This window comes from Anomaloglossus baeobatrachus, chromosome 1, assembly GCF_048569485.1.
Source record: "Anomaloglossus baeobatrachus isolate aAnoBae1 chromosome 1, aAnoBae1.hap1, whole genome shotgun sequence".
Lineage (NCBI taxonomy): Eukaryota > Metazoa > Chordata > Amphibia > Anura > Aromobatidae > Anomaloglossus > Anomaloglossus baeobatrachus.
This window is the reverse complement of record NC_134353.1, coordinates 883,593,773-883,615,281: the sequence shown is the minus strand read 5'-3', so window position 1 is coordinate 883,615,281 and position 21,509 is coordinate 883,593,773. Positions and strand designations below refer to the sequence as shown.

Sequence of the window (21,509 nt, the reverse complement as noted above, 5' to 3'; positions counted from 1 at the left end):
AGTTTAACCAGCTGATATTTTTCAATAAGTGGCAGGATTGCCGATTACTGTTAGATTTCAGTTGGTGTCATGACTTTTCATGGCTTTTTGCACCTCTCTTTCTTCAGGTGTTAAAGGGAATCCGTCATCAGATATTTTGCACTAAACCTAAAAGACTCCCCCTCTGCAGCTCTTGGGCTGCATTCTAGCAAAGTTCCTATTGTTCTTGTGCCCCCTTTCTGACCAAAATAAAGACTTTATAAAGTGGTACCTTTTTGTGTTCAGATCTTGATAATGGTACACGGAGGCGGGCTCTCTGGTGTCCGTTAGTCTGCCTCCCTGTCGCTTTAGGCCGTCCCCCATCGCGCAATTTCAAAGAGGTGACGTGAGGTAACCTGGCCAGCGCTTGCGCAGAACGGTGGAGGCGGTGGTGAAAGCGCGACCATGAGATTATGGGCGGGTACTTGCTGATGAAAGTCACAGCGCCGCCCATAATCTCGCGCATGCGCAACACGTCGCCAGAGGTCACACTACACATTGTAGTCCCGCGAGAGTGGCACGGCGCATGCGCGAGATTATGGCTGCCCATAATCTCACGCATGCGCCGTCCCACTCTCGCGGGACTACAATGTGTACAGTGTGACCGCTGGTGACGTGTTGCGCATGCGCGAGATTATGGGCGGCGCTGTGACTTTCATCAGCAAGTACCCGCCCATAATCTCGTGGTCGCGCTTTCACCGCCGCCTCCACCATTCTGTGCAAGCGCTGGCCAGCTTACCTCACGTCACCTCTTTGAAATTGCGCGATGGGGGACGGCCTAAAGCGACAGGGAGGCAGACTAACGGACACCAGAGAGCCCGCCTCCGTGTACCATTATCAAGATCTGAATACAAAAAGGTACCACTTTATAAAGTCTTTATTTTGGTCAGAAAGGGGACACAAGAACAATAGGAACTTTGCTAGAATGCAGCCCAAGAGCTGCAGAGGGGGAATCTTTTAGGTTTAGTGCAAAATTTCTGATGACCGGTTCCCTTTAAATATTTTTTTCCCTCTAAATATTTTTTTCCCTGTGTCATTTCTCATCATTACACATAAATTATGGATTTCAGTGGTTTGATTTCTTTGCCTCTGTGAATTGGATGGGTAGTTACTGACATCTGGTGAGAAATTCATGTCAATAGCACCTTTAGAAATATATTTACTTAGAAAATTGGTGATATGCTTAATACTTATTTCACCCACTATAGACCTCACAGCAGTTGTTGCCAAAGTTTCCAAAAATCCTGATCCAATTAAAGGGAACCAAACATCAGGATTTTTGTGTATAAGCTGCAGCCAGTGCAGTACTGGCACTATCAGGCACATTGTGTACATACCATCAGGGGGCAGCTCAGGTGTTTAGGCAGTGAAATACAACTTTATAAAGTTTGAAATTTCGTGCACTTTTTGATTGACGTGTGCACCTCTGCAGATAATGTCCGGGCGGGTTATGCACGTGTTCCCCGCCCCCCGCGCCGCCTGTTCCTCCCTCCCTCCCTCCCTCTGGCTGTATGTAAATATCTAATCTTCAGAAACATGGCGCCGGAGTGGGCCTCTGCGCATAGCGCTCATCTCCGGCGCCATGTTTCTGAAGCCCCCGCATTACACAACTTTGTGTCTGAGAGGGCGGCGCATGCGCCCTCGTTTCTTCACAGCCCGTTGTGACCGCGGGAGCACGCGCAATTAGAACAGGACAGAACAGCTGACCAGAGGACGCGATTACCTGCTGCTCCTGTATCGTGCCGCCCCAGGACACCGGGCCAACACACCAGCCGGTGTGACATCGCTGTGGCACCGCCCTCTCAGACACCAAGTTGTGTAATGCGGGGGCTTCAGAAACATGGCGCCGGAGATAAGCGCTATGCGCAGAGGCCCACTCCGGCGCCATGTTTCTGAAGATTAGATATTTACATACAGCCAGAGGGAGGGAGGGAGGGAGGGAGGAACAGGCGGCGTGGGGGGGCGGGGAACACGTGCATAACCCGCCCGGACATCAGGAGAGAGGGAGGAACAGGCTGGTGGGGGGGCGGGGAACTCCTGCATAACCCGCCCGGACATTATCTGCAGAGGTGAATAGGATAACTGAAGTGAGCACTAATATATATATATTATGAGTGCAAGCCAAAAATTACATACTATACAAGGATAAGGCTGCACATCAAACATAGATCATAGTATCATAGTTTTTAAGGTTGAAGGGAGACTCTAAGTCCATCTAGTTCAACCCGTAGCCTAACATGTTGATCCAGAGGAAGGCAAAAAAAACCCAATGTGGCAAACAAGTTCCAATGGGGAAAAAATTTCCTTCCTGACTCCACATCCGGCAATCAGACTAGTTCCCTGGATCAATACCCTGTCATAAAATCTAATATACATAACTGGTAATATTAAATTTTTCAAGAAAGGCATCCAGGCTCTGCTTAAATGTTAGTAGTGAATCACTCATTACAACATCATGCGGCAGAGAGTTCCATAGTCTCACTGCTCGTACAGTAAAGAATCCTCGTCTGTGATTATGATTAAACCTTCTTTCCTCAAGACGTAGCGGATGCCCCCGTGTTCCAGTCGCAGGCCTAGGTGTAAAAAGATCTTTGGAAAGGTCTCTGTACTGTCCCCTCATATATTTATACATTGTGATTAGATCCCCCCTAAGCCTTCGTTTTTCCAAACTAAATAACCCCAAGTTTAATAACCTGTCTTGGTATTGCAGCCCACCCATTCCTCTAATAATCTTGGTCGCTCTTCTCTGCACCCTCTCCAGTTCAGCTATGTCCTTCTTATATATCGGGGACCAGAATTGTACACAGTATTCTAAGTGCGGTCGCACTAGTGACTTGTACAGAGGTAGAACTATATTTTTTTCATGAACACTTATACCTCTTTTAATACATCCCATTATTTTATTAGCCCTGGCAGCAGTTGCCTGACACTGTCCACTAAAGTGAAGTTTACCATCCACCCAAGTCTTTTTCTGTGTCTGTTTTACCCAGTGTTCTTTACATAATCATAAATGTTATTTCCTCTACCCAAGTGCATGACCTTACATTTATCTACATTAAACTTCAATTGCCACTTCTCAGCCCAATCCTCCAATTTACATAAATCTCCCTGTAATATAAAATTATCCTCCTCTGTATTGATTACCCTGCAGAGTTTAGTATCATCTGCAAATATTGAAATTCTACTCCGCATGCCCCCAACAAGGTCATTTATAAATATGTTGAAAAGAAGCGGGCCCAATACTGACCCCTGTGGTACCCCACTATGAACTGAGACCCAGTCCGAGTACGTACCATTAATAACCACCCTTTGTTTCCTATCACTGAGCCAGTTTTTAACCCAGTTACACATATTTTCCCCTATCCCCATTATTCTCATTTTATGTACCAACCTTTTGTGTGGCACCGTATCAAAAGCTTTTGAAAAGTCCATATACACAACATCCACTGCATTTCCCTGGTCCAGGCTTGAACTTACCTCTTCATAGAAGCTGATCAAATTAGTTTGACAGGATCGATCCCTCATAAACCCATGTTGATACTCTGTCATAAGGTTATTTTTCTTGAGATACTCCAGTATAGCATCTCTCAAGAACCCCTCAAGGATTTTACCAACCGTAGAGGTTAAACTTACCGGCCTATAATTTCCCGGCTCAGTTTTTGTCCCCTTTTTGAATATTGGCACCACATTTGCTATGCGCCCGTCCTGCGGTACCGACCCTGTTATTAAGGAATCTGAGAAGATTAAAAATAATGGTCTATCTATCACAGAACTCAATTCCTGTAGTACTCTGGGGTGTATGCCATCCGGGCCCGGAGATTTGTCAACCTTAGTGATTTCGAGGCGGCGGCGTACTTCCTGCTGGGTTAAGCAGGTAATATTCAAGGGTGAATTTATGGTATCACTGGTCATGTCATCTGCCATGGCATTTTCTTGTATGAAAACCGTAGAAAAAAAGTCATTCAGCAGGTTGGCTTTACCCTCATCCCCTTCCACCATTTCACCAAGACTATTTTTAAGGGGGCCAACACTATCGCTTTTCAGTTTTTTACTGTTTATGTAGTTAAAGAATATTTTAGGATTATTTTTACTTTCTCTCGCAATGAGTCTCTCTGTCTCAAACTTAGCTAACTTAATTTGCTTTTTACATATTTTATTTAATTTTCTATAATTTATATAATGTCTCATCACTACCTACCCTCTAATTCTTTTAAGGCTTTCTGGTTTTCTTTTATTGCTTCCCTTACAGCTCTATTTAGCCATAGGGGTTTCCTCCTATTTCTAGCATGTTTGTTCCCATAGGGTATATTTTCTGCACAAGCCCTATTCAGGATGCTCATAAAAGTCTCCCATTTGCTTTGTGTACTTTTATTACTTAGTACATCATCCCAGTTTATTGCACTAAGATCATCTCTCAACCGTTTAAAATTTGCTTTCCTAAAGTTTAGTGTCCTTGTAGCCCCTCTACTAGACATCTTACTAAAGAATACATGAAAAATTATTTTGTGATCACTATTCCCCAAGTAACCCCCAACTTGTATATTTGATATGCGGTCTGGCCTATTGGTTAGTACAAGGTCTAGTAGTGCTCCCCCTCTCGTGGGGTCCTGTACCATTTGTGAAAGGTAATTATCTTTCATTGTAATCAAAAATCTATTTCCTTTGCTGGAACTGCAAGTTTCTGTTCCCCAATTTATATCAGGATAGTTAAAGTCCCCCATAATAATTACCTCTCCGAGACTAGCTGCTTTATCAATTTGCTTTATGAGGAGATTCTCTACCTCTTCCATAATATTCGGCGTCTTATAAACACACCCCTATCAGTATTTTATTATTCATTCTCCCCCCCTTATCTCCACCCATAGGGACTCTACATTCTCAGTACCCTCACATATGTTGTCACCTTCCCCATTAAGATGCAGCCCATCCCTAGCATAGAATCTGTAGCCAACTGAAAAGTCGGCCCAATTCTCCAGGAACCCAAAACCCTCTTTCCTACACCAACTCCTGAGCCACCTGTTAACCTCCCTGATCTCTCTTTGCCTCTCTGGTGTGGCTCGTGGCACAGGTAGTATTTCCGAAAATACCACCTTTGAGGTCCATGCTTTAAGCTTACAACCTAATTCCCTGAAATCATCTTTAAGGACCTTCCACCTACCTCTAACTTTGTCATTTGTGCCAATGTGTACAATGACCGCTGGATCCTCCCCAGCCCCTCCCAGTAATCTGTCAACCCGAACAGCGATGTGCCGAACTCGAGCGCCAGGAAGACAACACACTGTTCGGCGATCCCTGTCTTTGTGACAGATTGCCCTATCTGTCCCCCTAATAATTAAGTCCCCCACTACCAGTACCTGTCTTGCCTGCCCTGCACTCCTATTCCCCCCCTTACTGGAGCAGACACTCCTCTGGCGTTCAGAGGTCATGCCTTGCTGCAGCAATGCTACCCCTGTAATGACATCCCCCTCATCTGCCAAGTTTGCAAACCTATTGGGGTGTGTCAGTTCAGGACTAGCCTTCCTAGCACTTTTCCCTTTACCCCCCTTTCTAACTGTCACCCAGCTACCTACCTCACCGTCCTGCCGCTCCCTACTACGATCCTCCCCCACATCTGACCCAGCAAGCTGCTGCTCAGTGAGCAGCAAACTCCTTTCCATATTGCTATTGCATCTCAGAGTTGCCAGCTGCTCATTTAGATCCAGTATCTGGGCTTCCAAATGTGCAACTTGCTCACATCTCGAACAACAGTATGCACCCTCGAACGGCTTTTCAAGGACTGCATACATGAGACAAGATGTACACTGGATCGCATTAGAAATAGTGGAGCACATTGTCTAATGGGGATAGCACTAAACAAATGTTAAGTAATTAAACAACTAAATACAAACAATTCTACTCACACTTACTTTTGCTCACACTTTGCTCACTCACGCTCACAAAGAAGAAGACGGGCTAAAATTCAGAAGTCTTCCTTCCGGCTGTAACGGCCAAAACCCGGTTCTCCTTGAGCTCGCGGTGACTTCACTTATCCCAGAAGGCACTGGGAATATGCAAATTATCCTCGCAAGACTCCTTCCCTGGCTAATATACAAGGATAAGGCTGCACATCAAACATATATAATGGTATAATGCCTCAAGAATATGGAAAAATATTGGAATATACAATGAAAAATGCTACTTGCTAATTTGAACATGTGAATAATGAATTGCATACCTGCCATGAATATTAGGAAAAAGGAGATATTTAGCAATCACATTGATCAATGTAACTGAGCCCCAAGACCTCGTCAAAGTATATAGAGATTGAGCCCCAAGACCTCGTCAAGGTATATAGAGATATACCTTGACGAGGTCTTGGGGCTCAGTTACATTGATCAATGCGATTGCTAAATATCTCCTTTTTCCTAATATTCATGGCAGGTATGCAATTCATTATTCACATGTTCAAATTAGCAAGTAGCATTTTTCATTGTATATTCCAATATTTTTCCATATGCTTGAGGCATTATACCATTATATATGTTTGATGTGCAGCCTTATCCTTGTATATTATGTGCAGAGGTGCACACGTCAATCAAAAAGTGCACGAAATTTCAAACTTTATAAAGTTGTATTTCACTGCCTAAACACCCGAGCTGCACCCTAATGGTATGTACACAACGTGCATGATAGTACCTGTACTGCACTGGCTACAGCTTATACATGAAAATCCTGATGTTTGGTTCCCTTTAAGGCTGCTTTCACACATCCGTTTTTTGCTGTGCGGCACAATCCGGCTCTTTGCAGAAAAAACGCAACCGGGTTTTTTTGCCGCCGGTTGCGTTTTTCTGCATAGACTTTCATTAGTGCCGGATTGTGCCGCATGGCCTTGCGTTCGGTCCGTTTTTTGCCGGATGCAGCATATTTAGCCCATGCGGCGGCCGGATGGAACGTTGCCTGGCACGTTTTTTTGTCCGGCAAAAAAAAAAAACGCATCGCGCCGCATCCTGCCGATGCGGCGCTTTTTCCAATGCATGCCTATGGACGCCAGATATGGCAAAAACCACATCCGGCGCCGCATGTGTTCTTTGCACTGCGCATGCTCAGTAGCGTGCCGCAACCGGCAAAAACCGGACGGGCCGCATGTAAAAACTTATGCAAAGGATGCGTTTTTTCGCCGCATCCGTTGCATAGGTTTTAGAGCCGGATTTAGCCGCACTGCTAAAACCGGAGGTGTGAAGGCAGCCTAATGTGTCATGAGGTATGCCATTCAAGAATCTAGACAAAAGATTGGTCACAGTGAAAAAAAACTTGGGTAGAAGTTACGAACTTGGGATATTTATTGATGTTTTTGTATTTCAGGGGATAATTGCTCCAGAATTCTGAATCACATTTTTTGGAAACCGTAGTGAGAGTGTGTGGTCAGTGTGTAATATTTTGCCAGATTGCCAAAGTCTATTTCACGAATGCCTTGTAGTCAACAACCCTATAAAAAGCACATTATTTGTCGGCTTCCCTAGTCTGGTTTCTATTTATTTTCCCGTTAATATAAAATTGAAATTCATTTGGTTTTTAATATTTTTGTGGCTCCAGCAGGAAATATGCAAAAACACCAAAAAGCCCAGTGTTATCATTTTCTGGACCGATATCTTGATATTAATCCTAGATCATAAACACAACTAATAAGTGTCAAGATTCCTCCACTCATGCCGAAAGGGGTGACACTCCCAGAACGTATGATCAACAGACAAAAAAAAAAAAAAAAAAAAATGTAAAAAAAAATGTAATATTTCCGTTCTGTCGGAGCCGTAAAATCAGCATCCAGCATCCATGCTTGTTGAAAGGTAAATGTTAGATTTCTGTTCCAACAATGCCACTAAGGATATGTTCACACGTGGAGTTTTTGTCACATATTTTACACAGTGTATTTGGTGTGTAAAATAACCTACCAGCATAGTTGATGAGATTTCTGAAATTTAATGAACATGCAAAATTTTAATTTTTCACGTTTTTTGAGCCCTGCTCTGCCTTTGACGCAGTATTTCAATTCTTCCAGCTCTTAATTCATTCAAATTGGTGGAATTTAATACCGGAAATTGAAATGATTATCTGGGGAAAAACACTTAAAGAGGTTTCCTCATGAAAAAAAAGTTAATTTTAATCAATAGATTTTGAAATAATAATAAGTTCCACAATTGGATGCATTTAAAAAAAATGTTCCTGTGCTGAGATAATCTTATATATGTGCCCCTGCTGTGTACTGTGTAATGGTTGTGTCTGACCGTATAAGATTATCCCCGCACAGTAACATTTTTATTTATTCATTTATTTTAAACATCCAATTGTGGAAATTATTATTCCAAGATCTAGTGATTAAAATTAACTTTGTTCATGGGAAAACCCCTTTAAACACTACCATGAGTCCTGCACTGCCATGTCTAAAGAACGGTATCTAAACATCCTCCAAGAACAAGCTTCTCCCAAGAATCCAGGAGCAATTTGGTGATGGTCTCCATCATGCTTGAAAAATAGTGTCCATGTCAGAAGGCAAAAGTGATAACTAAGTGGTTCTGAGAGAGAAAAAAAAAATAAAAAAATAAAAAAATAGAAATTTGGGTCCATGGCCAGGAAAACGCCAAGTCTCAATCTCAGAGATCATGTGGTCAATCCTCAAAAAGTCGGTGGACAAACAAAAACACAGAAATTGTGAAACGTCAAGCACTGGTTAGGTAAAAATGGGTCATGAGTCAGGATCTGGCAAAGAAACTGATATCCAGCTATCAAGGCGAAGGGTAGAAGGCTTGAAAAATTAGGCACACAACTGTGAATATTAAGTTTTTGCATAAATTAGGAAATATTGGTCATTAAAGTATAAAAATGTATGAAATTCTGATAATTATTCTTCACTATCCATAGAAACATCTGACTAAAAAGGTCTAAAAACACTGAAGCAGCAAACTTGGGGAGAACTAAAATTTGTGTCCTTCTCAAAACTTTTGGATGCAACTGTACACAGGAAGGTTTATTTTCCAAAGTATTAAATATCTGTACACAAAATAAAAAAAATAGATAAAAAAAATCTACATTTTCACATTTTCAATAGTACCTTCCATAAAAAAAAAAAAAAAAAAAAAGAGGGAAAATGATAAAAAGAATCCTTGTCAGAAATAAGGTTCGATCTTCAAGACCTTAATGGAGAAGTTACTTTAACTTGCGTTAAAATGTGACAGTTGAAAGGGATAAAAACAAAAACAAAAAGATTCCATGTAAAAGTAAAAAAAAAAAAATGGCAATTATCTTCCATCAACAAAGACAATCCAGGATAACCTCGCTGACACAGGAGACGCTCAGTGCTCAGTCCAGACACTTCATGCTCATTAAGCCACCACTGATCTAGTGACAAATTGCCTAAAAGTATGTGGAGGCCTTCTTCATCTTGTGAAAGCTCAACAAAAAAAAAAAATCTGCAGAAAAAAAAAATGGGCAAGGGGCAAAAACAGCTGAGCGGACCGAGACCAAAACTGGCAAGAAAGTCCAATTCTAGGTTTGGAATCAGAAATCCTGAGGACTATGTACGTGTTCACACAGAATTCTTGGTTCCTGGATTAGTGCTGGTCATGGGGCAGAGTCCTCCTGAAGATTGATAGTGAATTCGGCGGTATGGACATATGACTGGTCCAAACTGTGCTCTCCCAAGTTGCACCCACTGGCAGCCTTTCCTTTGCAGAACAGGTGATGGGCAGAGGTATAAAAGCTGCGGGGGACAGAAATCCACCCTGCCAAACTGCAGGCTCTAAATCAAAAAGCCTCCAAGTGCACTCTCCGTGGCTATGTGACGTCTTGATCTAGGCAAGTGATTTTGAAAAACTGATACCAATCTGTCAGAGCTACTTCTCATAGCTCTTTCTATTCTGTCTGTCCAACCCAAGTGTTTGAAAAAAAAAAACAGCAAGCAGAAGGTTTTGCACCGATATACACAGTGTGGAGAGAAGAGAGAGCAGCTAAAGTCTCAGGGAGAGCAGACATAATAGGTTCAAATAGATGCGGGATAGAAACTGTGCAGATATATAAGCTTCAGGTTCAGCACCCTCGATATAAAACAGAACTAACACCCAGCCTACATGACTGGTAGATCAGGAACAATTGAGATATTTAGCATACAAAAATGGCCATTTATATATGTGCCCAGTAGTTTGTTTTTTTTTGTCTAAATTATGGAGTCATGCCCACTGACTGTGTACCCTTCCCCCATTAGCCACAGGTGATTTTATTCTATAGTAGCAGGTTCCTACATGCCCGTACACATGGAGGTTTGTAACCCAGAGAAAGGCTTCACTTTAGTGTAGGTTCCCAGTTACGAGATATGCCTTGACGTGGCTACTGGGCTGATATAGAAATGGCCATTTTTGTAAACTGAATATCTCAATTTCTCCTACATTTCCTTAAGCAGTAATTTATATTTATATTCTTGCATTCATTGTTTGCATGATGTAAGCTCATCATCGACAATATTAAAACTATATCCACAAAGTGGCTCAGGAGACAAGTATTTAGTCAAAATACAGGCCTCCACGCCTATCTGAGATCAAAGAGTAACCCAATACGTAATGGCTCAGCAGAGCCATTGGTGGCACATTTCCAGACAGTTACAAATTATTTCTGAATACTTCAGCATGTCATCCTTCATTACCGCGTTCGCTACACACAGGGTGGGACATTTCTCCTCACAAATATTTCAGCCATTCCAGTGTGATGGGCTTAACCGTTTTAACCTAAGACTTTATGAGTCAAGCCACGAGTCCAGACTCCCGTGTAAACCTCTGATGGATGAAAAAGGACGAAGAGAACGGAACCAGATCGAGAGGACGATATATCTTCACAGATTTGTTTTATTTTATTTTTACTTTTTTTAAAAACTTTCCCGCAAAAACACCGGAAAACAGAATTATCTCCTCAGGGTACAGTGACTGCTTTCTCTGCAGTGTTCTGAGAAATGCAACTGTTATCTTCTATTATACGCTAATATTTTATACTCTCAGTAGGAGACTTGGCTTTCCAAAGTATTATTGCCCGTCAGAATTGTAATGATTAGCAAACAAGGCCTTTTGGATGGGCTAATAGACATTTAGTAATGGCCGACCATAAGGAGGTTCTGCTGCTAGGCCTCTGGCTGCTATAGAAACCGCATGTCTTCCCGAGATCAACTCTCATTGGCACCAAATGTCTGCCGGAAGGTGCACCCCCCCGTGTCAACCTTACGTGTTTATTGTATACACTTAGCGCTCAGTGTCACACATGGAAAAATAAATGTCTAAGGGAGTCTGGCCACTGACTAACAGAATGCGAACAGCAAAATAAACCTTTGCAACAAACAAAACAGTATCTGTTACTGTGTCAGTTCCTCAGCCCAGCAAGCGGAGGTATGGAGTCTCTGCACCAGCAGCCTGGACCGCTCTCGTCAGCCCAGCAAGCGGAGGTATGGAGTCTCTGCACCAGCAGCCTGGACCGCTCTCCTCAGCACAGCAAGCGGAGGTATGGAGTCTCTGCACCAGCAGCCTTCAGCCTGGACTGCTCTCCTCAGCCCAGCAAGCGGAGGTATGGAGTCTCTGCACCAGCAGCCTGGACCGCTCTCCTCAGCACAGCAAGCGGAGGTATGGAGTCTCTGCACCAGCAGCCTTCAGCCTGGACTGCTCTCCTCAGCACAGCAAGCGGAGGTATGGAGTCTCTGCACCAGCAGCCTGGACCGCTCTCCTCAGCACAGCAAGCGGAGGTATGGAGTCTCTGCACCAGCAGCCTTCAGCCTGGACTGCTCTCCTCAGCACAGCAAGCGGAGGTATGGAGTCTCTGCACCAGCAGCCTTCAGCCTGGACTGCTCTCCTCAGCACAGCAAGCGGAGGTATGGAGTCTCTGCACCAGCAGCCTTCAGCCTGGACTGCTCTCCTCAGCACAGCAAGCGGAGGTATGGAGTCTCTGCACCAGCAGCCTTCAGCCTGGACTGCTCTCCTCAGCACAGCAAGCGGAGGTATGGAGTCTCTGCACCAGCAGCCTTCAGCCTGGACCGCTCTCCTCAGCACAGCAAGCGGAGGTATGGAGTCTCTGCACCAGCAGCCTTCAGCCTGGACCGCTCTCCTCAGCACAGCAAGCGGAGGTATGGAGTCTCTGCACCAGCAGCCTTCAGCCTGGACCGCTCTCCTCAGCACAGCAAGCGGAGGTATGGAGTCTCTGCACCAGCAGCCTTCAGCCTGGACCGCTCTCCTCAGCACAGCAAGCGGAGGTATGGAGTCTCTGCACCAGCAGCCTTCAGCCTGGACCGCTCTCCTCAGCACAGCAAGCGGAGGTATGGAGTCTCTGCACCAGCAGCCTTCAGCCTGGACCGCTCTCCTCAGCACAGCAAGCGGAGGTATGGAGTCTCTGCACCAGCAGCCTTCAGCCTGGACCGCTCTCCTCAGCACAGCAAGCGGAGGTATGGAGTCTCTGCACCAGCAGCCTTCAGCCTGGACCGCTCTCCTCAGCAGTCTCTCTCTAGTGAATACCTCCTGATTATTTGAGCTGATCCAATAAGGAATCAAAACCTGGAGTGAATGTGGAGAGGGGAGTAACCATTCCCGCTGCCATTCCTACTGATTACTCCAGTAAAAAACAGGCACAAAATGACACTGAAATAAACAGGCTTCAGCAACTAACTGAACTGCTGAGCCAGATGTGACATTTCCCAGTCCATTTGCATGGGCAGACCACTCCACAATCAGTACATGGAGGCACATGAAATGAAGCGAGGGGAAACACACATATCCCTCTCTCTCTCCATATACACATATACACCTATACACATTCACACACCGAGACATACATGCACATTATATATACACACATGCAGTAAATTTAGGTAGATATATATTGCTTGATATCTCTATATGTACACTGTGCAAAATCACTTGTTTTTGCTCTTATTTTTCATGAGAAAAATTCAAAGATCTATGACTTTCTATATATTTTTATGAACACAAAAGGCCTTTTTCTTCTCAAATATTTAGAAATTTGTCAAAATGTGTGTTAGTGAGCACTCCTCCTTTGCCGAGATAATAATAATAATAATAATAATAATTTTATTCATTTATATAGCGCTATTAATTCCATAGCGCTTTACATACATTGTCAACACTGTCCCCATTGGGGCTCACAATCTAGAGTCCCTACCTGTATGTCTTTGGAGTGTGGGAGGAAACCGGAGAACCCGGAGGAAACCCACGCAAACACGGGGAGAACATACAAACTCCTTGCAGATGGTGTCCTTGGTGGGATTTGAACCCAGGACCCCAGCGCTGCAAGACTACAGTGCTAACCACTGAGCCACCGTGCCGCCCATCCACCTCACAGGCGTGGAGCATCAAGATGCTGATTACACAGCATGATTATAGCATAGGCGTGCCTTAGGCTGGCCACAATAAAAGGCCACTCTAAAATGTGCAGTTTTACAGTTCTGGGGAGTCCCGGAAGCCCAAAAAACAGTCAGTATCTGGTGTGCCAACCATTTGCCCTGCAGTGGAATCCGGGAATCATCCGTGAAGAGAACACCTCTCCAACGTGCCAGACACCATCAAATGCAAGCATTTGCCCACTCAAGTCGGCTACAACAATGACTTGTAGTCAACAATTATAATAATAAATCTTTATTTCTATGGCGCCAACATATTCCGCAGCGCTTTACAATTCAGGAGAATCATATACAAACAAGTAACAGTTATTGAAAATACAAAATTTAGAAGGGGGGGGGTGGGGGAAGACAACCCTGCTCGCTGCTCGTGAGAGCTTACAATCTACAATGAGATGGGGGGGGAGGGGGCAAGGTACAAGTGCTTATTTAATCCAGCTGGCTCAAGGAAATGGGGGATAGATAATGGCTTCCTGGACCAGTTGGCCAGAACGTTGAGATGCATTTGGCTGCCATGGAGTTTGACGCGGGGTTATGTTCTGAGAAGTTGTGGAGGGATTGTGTGAATTTAGTTCGGCTAGGGAGTGTGAATAGGCCGCATCTGAAGCCGATTAAGTTATGATTTGTCCTAACTTCTTGGGGTAGAGCGTTACAGAGGATTGGTGCAGCTCAGGAGAAGTCTTGGATTCGGGAATGGGAGGTTTGGATTAGTGTAGATGTTAGTTGAAAGTTATTTTCAGAGCATAGAGAACGGGTGGGGTGATAGACCGAGACAAGGGAGGAGATGTAGGGGGGTGCCGCACTGTGGAGAGCTTTGTGGGTGAGAACAAGCAATTTGAATTGGATCCTGTAATATATGGGCAGCCAGTGCAATGACTGGGACAGAGCAGAGGCATCCGGGTAGCGGTTAGCCAGATAGGTGACCCTGGCTGCTGCATTAAGGATGGACTGTAGATGAGAGAGTCTAGTTAAGGGGGAGACCAATTAATAGAGCTTTACAGTAGTCAAGGCGAGAGTGGATCAGGGCCACGGTGAGGTTTTTTGTCATTTCCATTATGAGAAAGGGGCGAATTCTAGAGATGTTTTAGAGGTGCAAGCGGCAGGAGCGGGCAAGAGATTGTATGTGGGAGGTGAAGGAAAGATCAGTATTACACAATGTTACACAACAGGAATGGGTAGGGAGGTGTAATTAATTAGGGTACACATGCGTCTACTGATAGGTCAGAATGCACATTCTACATAACAGGTTCCCTTACAGAGACATTCCCCAATTGCCTACCCATCACACATACTTTAATGAAAAACAAGACTTTGCTCCTGCGTGAATGTATAAAAGGTACTTGATAGAAATGTCACGGGCGGGGAGGAGGGTGTCAGCACACCGCGCTCACCCCTTCTGCTCGGGTCCGGCAGCTGCTCAGTGGTGGCTCGAGCGGTGGGCCGGATCCCGGGGTTTCTCGAGCGACACTCCTCGCTCGTGAGTGAAAGGGGGGTTTTGTGGTTGGGTGTGGGGATTGTTATAGTTCGTGATGCCACCCACGGTTGTGGTGATTTCACTACCGCTGCTCAATATGGGGATCCCGGGGATGGTGATGCGGAGCAGCCAGTTGTTGTGTTGCCCCTCCGTGGGTAGGGGTTGGTGATCCCGGGGCCCAATGGGGTGCAGGGGCAGCGCTGTGCCTTGTGGCACTGAGGTACTCACTCAGCCAGTAAACACGACACAGTTCTCGGTAAACAAACGGCTGGTTGGACGGGTCCCTCGGACGGTTCACGGTGCTGCGGTTCCCTGCAGTTAGCGGTGACGGTCTCTTCCCTGCACCTTTGAAATGTCTGTTTGGTAGCGGTGGATTCCCACCGGTTACCCGCTCCCCGACTGCAATCTGTGCCGGAGGAGCTCCACACTTTGCCCGCAGGCGCCGGCCCTGGGAAACTGGTGCCTTGGCGGTGGCGGTGTTTCCCCGTTGTGGTTGGACCTTTGCCGTCTATCAGGACTTGCTTGTTGGGGGATCTACGTCCCCTTCACTAATGGATTTAGCAATGTATAGCGACTCCAAGCCTTGCTGGGATCCGAAAAGCCCCTGCTCTGGTGCTGACTGCCCTTTGTATACTGCTCCAGACCCCCGGATACACACAGCCTCCGTGGTCCTTCCAGCAACCTCCAGACAGTCCCACTGCAGATCTTCACCACTGTCTGCTGACTTTGCTGACTCCGTCTGGGCACACAGCCACAGACCAACTTCAGGCTGTCACTTTCACTGCTGTTTCACTCTAGCTCCCTCCTGAGCTTTCTCCTCTCCTCGACTTCACTCTTGCCCTGCCTGGGCTAATCTGCTGTTTTCTCCTTCATGTCCCTCACTGGACTGCCTGGTTTCTCCCGCCTCCAGAGTTGTGAGCTCCTCGGTGGGCGGAGCCAACCGCCCGGCCCACCCCCTGGTGTGCATCATCAGCCTCTGGAGGAAGGCAACAAGGATTTGTGGGTTAGCTGGTGTACCTGCAGGGAATGTGGGGTGCGTGTGTGTTGTTACCTGTGTCCCCTGGCTTGCCCAGGGCGACACAGAAACAGCGGTGAACATGTAAGGGGGTGTAAGGCTCGGCCGCCTCAGACCTACAAATCCAGTGTATGAAATGGAATGTTTGAGTTTGTGTTATGGTGTAATGTGTTTAAACTGCCACTAGGTGGCCACCATGTGTAAGTTGCTTCCCTGGTGCTCCCGGGCTAGAGGAAGTTGGTGAAGGGGAGGAGCTTAGTTTGAAAAATGACAGTTAAGAAGTCAGTTAGCGTGAGGAGAGTCCCTGAGGGAGTGGAGTCGATTGCGTCTGTGAGACGTGGTGTAGGACAACCCAAATAACTCTAATTTGGCATGACCTTCTGGGTCAAATCCAGGTGCTGGACATGTAGTGCGGCCCGGGTGGTGGCCATTCCCTGGCAGAGACCCCTCAGTCAGTGAGCCCTTGAGAGAGAAGCAAGTCCTGACTGACCGGAAAGACGGTTGAGTCTGCTGTGGATAGTGAAGCTGAAAGGGAGGAAGAGGAGCGCAGGGACCCCAAAGGGAGCCTAAGTACCAGGGAAGCGGTTGACCGGAAAAATGTATAAAATTATCTGTTGCTATTGGTAACCCTTTCAGGGAACAAGATTGTGACGGCCTCAGGAGAGATAAGAAACTGTATTTGATGTTGAGAAGTAAAGCAGTTTGGTTGAAAGAACCTGTGACTGTGTCTGTGATTGTGACGCGTGAAGAGAAAGTCTGCTTATTACTGTATTGCACTAAAGTGGCGGTTGGGGTGCGGAGGAAGAACACCGGGCTGCGCGGCAGCCGAACAGCGGGCTCTGTCAGGACTACCAACACACCCCGCCGCCCATGTAACAAACTCTGCTAACAAAGTTGGACAGGCCGACAGGGCTGTGGCGTCAGTAACCCGAACCTCCGACTCAGACTCCTCAATTTCCCCAATTCCGACAAACTCCGAGTCCTTCAGACATGACTCAGGTTTATGATAAATATACTGTAATAATCATTAATCATTATCATGCAATGATCAACTAAAAGCCTAGATTCTTTGATCAGGAATAGAACAGACATTTATAGGACATTTCATAACTTTCACAAATTCTTATGAAAAAATATTCATAACATACTGCATGGAACCGCTGGACCCAATTTCTTATATATTCTAGGAGTTGGTCCATTTTATACCAACCCCACCAAAATGAACAGACTCCGACTCCACAGCCCTGCAGGCCGGGCACAACTCTGGTAAAGGACAGAAGCAATATATCCAGTTGCGGTAACGCTGGTAAACTAATTTGGTACTGCTGCTTCACAGGTAACTGGAGCTACTCACCACTCCAGTCGAGACAGGAATTAAGTTTGCGCTGGCAGCCACTCCGCTCTTCGCTCCTTGCCCACACAGACCCTTTCACTAGGATTTTTGCAGTGTTGGCAAGCACTCCAATAGGACATAACGCTGACCCTTTCAGATTCTTCCGGTCTCCTACTCCACACACAGGAGGGAGATTATGAATAAGGAATTGAGAAAGAGGGCGGTGGTGTCAGATGTTGCGGAAACAGAGAGGATAGATAGTGCGGCTAGTAGTCTATTGCAATATTCGTTTCTGGGACGGTTGGTCCCCCTTCATCAGATGCTAGGGCATGATAAATTGCTACAACCTTTTTATAACCGCAGCCATCAACCAACCCAAAATTAAAAACACTATTAAGATGCATAAAAAAACCATTACTTGCATAAATTACAAAATAGAGCCTACTACATGTTAATAAGAGGTTGGCCACTACTTTTACATTGACGGTGTATCTTTAGGATAGGTCATCAATGCATGATCGGTCGGGGTCCACTACTAAGCACACCAGCCAATGAACGGTTCTCTATGTCGGCGGCAGCAGCCTGTGGCCATAAATGATCAGTTCCGGAGCTGCTCAGTCTTCTGATAGCGGCCGAGTACTGCACATGCGCCTCCCATTGAATTGAACAGGAGGCGGATGTGCAGTAACCGGCCACTATCAGAAGACTGAGAAGCTCCGGAACTGAGCAGTTCCACTTGCCTGCCGTCGCCGCCACCGAAAACAGCTGATCGGCGGGGGTGCCGGCCGATCAGACATTGGGGACCTATCCTAAGCATAAGCTATCAATGTGAAAGTAGTGGATATCCTCTTTAAATACACTTACGTTTTTTACATAAAATTTTTTCCTGAAAAGGGAACCTTGGTTTGGAGATTATAACCACCCATAGACCTACTAAAATTATTATTCCTGATTGTTTCATTTGCGTGTGCATACATATGCGAGTAAAAAAAAAAAATAAATAAAAAAGTACCTGACCTCTGAGCGTCAGCAGCGCTCGGACACCACCACCAACTTTTCCCAATTCCTTACACATACTTTAAAAGGTTTAACAAAAATTAATTTGAATCTTCTAGCCTGAAAATAAAGTCTATCTTGCTCTTTGCTGGGTGTGCAACCAATGAAACCCCCAGCAATTTGATATATGTGTCTCTGGCTATGCGAACACCAGGCTGTACAGAACCCATCTTGAATAGAGTGCTCAACCGCTGCTATTTTGGATAGTCTTATAGACAATGAATGGAGAGACAATGATTGAGGCTCTCCAGAACCCAGTTTTCGGGATTGCAGGGCGTTCAGTGATTAGCTGGGGCCCCAGTGATCAGCAAGTTAGTCTCTATCCTTGGACCATGGATAAGGGATAAGCTTTTATATTGAAAGGAAGTTTTTTTGCAGTCAGATCACCGCTTTTGAGATTGAAGCCTTGTCCACCTTCTCCCATGGATTTTGTCGCGAGCTATACATTTCTCTACCTCGCGGCATGCAGGGGAAATGTTCTATTACAAATCGGTCATTAATATGTAATACAAAGACTGCTCCAGTTTACTAAAACGCATGACAATATTGCTTAGGGGCTCTCCTATTTAGCCCATGAGAACCAAGCAGGGTGCTCTGCTTTATGTTGTATCCTACCTGGGTATAGGGACAAGGACAAACCATCCTTTTCAGGTTTCGTACAATGGGTCAGTATCAGTTAAAAAAAAAAAAATAAAAAATACCATTAATAATAAGGAATACAAATCTAAAAGAGCAGAGTCCAAGACATTTTCAATACCAATTAAATTTGTGAGTTATGAAAAGAATACAAAAAGGGATTGCCCTGAAACAGAAGGCACATCCAGACCACTGAGTACACCGGGTGAAGATGATGATGGTGCCGCAATGATCCCATTAATTTATAAAGAATCATGAAGTCAATAACTTCTACTATATTTGCACTTCTTTAAACGATAGCAATATTTTCTTTTTGGGCTTTTGCTCAGGACCCTCCCAGGAGTCCGACACGTTCACACCGGCCTTGGTTCCTTTTATCACCATTTCCTCTGGTGCGGCAGCTTATCCAACGCAGTCCGGAGTTAATAATCCCCTTGTGGCATCGCCGGATCTGTCAGCACGTGATGGGATAACTTCCTCTCAGAGAACAGTAGCCGTGTAGTGACAAGTGATACGAGACCCTCAGACCCCCAGGGTTAGGTCTACTGGTCACAGCCCCCATATGGATACATGTATATTGTCAATAAAGACGTATGGGATGCAGGAGCTGATATACAAATCTTAGAATCCTACCGGGGTATAATGACAACACACTAACGATAGAAGATCTCCTTAGATCTATAGCCATCATTTTATATATTGGATTTCAAGTAAAAGCAAAAATTTTGGAAATGTACCCCTCACAGATGAGAATTTACTACAGTTGTAACCAGCCATTGTGCCAAAAACAGCAGCAATACTAAACTCTCTTATTTTATCAAAATGTTTCGCCCTGGAACACAGGAGCGATTTGTCAGGACTGGATGCAACAGTAACAAACGTCCAGCTATGAGAGGTACGAAGGAGTTTTCCCATACGTCGAATGTGCCGCAGTCCCCATTCACACTCTTGATTTCCATGTGCACGTTTGATCCTAATTTTTAATGGCTAGCACATTGACATATTCTTGTTTAGGGCAATCTTTATAGTTTTGCGCCCTCTTCTGCAGACTGCTAGTACAGCCCAAAAAGAAAAAAGAAAGTGCACTATCGCCATCCGTGATGTATCCCTGTGTTGGCAATTTTTACTGACTGATTGATGGCGGCTTCCCAAGTTCTTTGACCAGTAATTATTTCTCCTTACGAGAGAAACATATGACACGTGGATGCTGAAAACAGACACATGTACCTAAAACGAATGAGAATAAGATCTGACAGACAGTAGAAAAATGGTCTATGGTTTTGTTTTTTTCGAGAATGACAAAAAAAAAAAAAAAAAACACAAAAATTGGATTCTAATAATTTGGCATTAGACAAAAATCAACAAGAAATTATAGGTGCCAGACCAGAGAGAGGCAAACATCAGCTTTATCCACAGATCCATATGAGGATTGGCCCCTAATTAATAGGTTCATTAATTCCAGCAATTCTCTGGCCCCTCTAGATGAGGGTGAAGGTTGGACCAGACACTTCAGATTCATTAAAGCAGAGGTCCCCAACTCCAGTCCTCAAGGCCCACCAACAGTGCAGGTTTTTGGGATTTCCTTAGTCTTGCACAGGTGTTAATGTAATTACCTGCCCAGGTGCTGGTTCCAACAGCAGTGCAATGCTAAGGAAATCCTGAAAACATGCACTGTTGGTGGGCCTTGAGGACTGGAGTTGGGGAACCCTGCATTAAAGCACACCGATAGTCAGGATTTTCCTATATAACCTAAAGCCAGTGCTGTACTGGCACTGTCAGGCTGATTCTATACATACATTTTAGTGGTCAGCTGGGTTGCATAGGTTTTGAATCACAAGCAAGTCAAGTTTGTAAAATGAACAGCTTTTCAAATGCCAGCAGCTAATAGCTGGGGAGGGGGGGGGGGTATTCATAGTTATCCCCTCCCCCTGTTACTTATGGTATTTCTATTATACAAAAGTTTTACTTTATAACTAAAAGGACCTGTGCTGATGTCATACCCATGTGACCAAAAGGGGCGGGGCATCAACCAACATAGCTGATACCAGGAAGCAACATGTTTCTATTGTCTGAGGCCCCGCCCTTTCTGGTCACTTGGATATGACATCAGCACAGTTCCTTTTAGTCCCACAGTAAAACGATTGTATAATAGAATTAGCATAAGCAACAGACGGAGGGGATAACCATGAATACCCACCACAGCTGTCAGCTTCTGTCACTCAACAAGCTGCTGATTTTACAAACTTTACTTGCTTGAGTTTCAAAACCTATACATCCTAGCTGACAACTAAAGATATGTATAGAATCAGCATGATAGTGCCAGCATAGCACTGGCTTTAGATTATATATGAAAATCCTTGTGATTGGTGCACTTTGAGAGGAGAGGATGTGTAGTGGCGTGTGCCATTATGTGACCCTCGCCACGGTTATAACTGTAAATTTGTTGGAGGAAGGTTGAACTAGATGGACTTAGGTCTTTTGTCAACCTATTTAACTATGAATCTTACTCCAGCCTCTGTGGGGTAAGATTTGTGGCATTAGTAAACATGAAATTGAGGAGCGGAGG

At 44.9% G+C, this 21,509-nt stretch overlaps 1 protein-coding gene across 2 annotated transcripts in view; it reads right to left on the bottom strand.

Moving 5' to 3' along the window:
* ARL15 (ARF like GTPase 15) overlaps positions 1 to 21,509 on the bottom strand; it is a 381,074-nt gene that overhangs the window by 210,462 nt on the left and 149,103 nt on the right. The gene's annotated exons all lie outside the window — the stretch shown is intronic.